The sequence below is a fragment of the Mus pahari genome, chromosome 12, assembly GCF_900095145.1.
Source record: "Mus pahari chromosome 12, PAHARI_EIJ_v1.1, whole genome shotgun sequence".
NCBI classification, from domain to species: domain Eukaryota; kingdom Metazoa; phylum Chordata; class Mammalia; order Rodentia; family Muridae; genus Mus; species Mus pahari.
Window position 1 is genome coordinate 46,042,168 of NC_034601.1, and position 1,141 is coordinate 46,043,308.

General features: G+C 39.2%; 1 protein-coding gene across 7 annotated transcripts in view; it reads left to right on the forward strand.

Moving 5' to 3' along the window:
- Positions 1 to 1,141, forward strand: part of Cblb (Cbl proto-oncogene B) — a 173,506-nt gene that overhangs the window by 14,064 nt on the left and 158,301 nt on the right. The gene's annotated exons all lie outside the window — the stretch shown is intronic.

A 1,141-nucleotide genomic window follows, 5' to 3' on the forward strand; every position in this document is an offset into this window, starting at 1 on the left:
ATATATATATATATATATATATATATATATATATATATATATATTCTTTTCAGTAAAAATTGTGTATTTGTAAGATTTACCGCCCAACATGATGTACCTCTGTAGAGAAAGAGGTACCATAGTCAGAGGAGTGAACCTGTCTGTCCTGTTTTGTAGTAAGAGTGGCTGTAGTCTTTTCCCCTAGGGACTTCAGTTTGCAAGGTGACACTGTGAACTGTGGTGCCCTGTGCTTTGTGTTTGACATCTAGACTTGTTCATCCTCTTTTGACCTCCATCTCCCACTTTCCCTTCTCCTTCTCACTGCCCTTGAGCCATCATTCGATTTTGTTTCTACGTGTTTTATGTCTTCACTTTTAGAGTCTGTATATAAATAAGATTGCACAGCTCTCTCTCTCTCTCTCTCTCTCTCTCTCTCTCTCTCTCTCTCTCTCTCTCGCTTATTTCAGACTGCCGACCATAATTTCTCTATTTATGGAACTGACTGCATGCTTTGCATATAAAGTCTCAAAACGCATACTGAATGTCTCTCTACCTCGGCCTCCTGTTAGCCAGGTTCCAGAAATGTCCTTTGGCCACTCCGTTGCCACCCAAAAGGAGGTTCGTTATGATGGCAAGGAAGAGGCAGGATCATTTATCTATAGTGTTTAAAATAGTATGGTCTGAGATCTTTTATAAAGACCAAACATGCACAAAACCTAGGGAAAAGCACATCCGAGCGAGCGACTCGGAGCCTTACACTGTGCCGACATGGAAGCTCCTGCTGGTGGACATTGCGCCTGTCACTAGTGCTGCCCTCCTACCTTATGAATGCAGTATACAGTTCCCAAAGCTCTTTTTAAAATGATTGCATTGGTGGATTCCCAAAACCCTAGTCACAGGGATAAAATGAACTGGTTTTTATTAATGGCTAAGTTACATTAACATTTAATGGTGAATGCAGTGTAGTTTTAAATTACTGCTTTTCTTTCTTTCTTTCTTTCTTTCTTTCTTTCTTTCTTTCTTTCTTTCTTTCTTTCTTTCTTTCTTTTCTTTTCTTTTCTTTTCTTCCTCTTCTTCTTCTTCTTCTTCTTCTTCTTCTTCTTCTTCTTCTTCTTCTTCTTCTTCTTCTTCTTCTTCTTCTTCTTCTTCTTCTCCTCCTCCT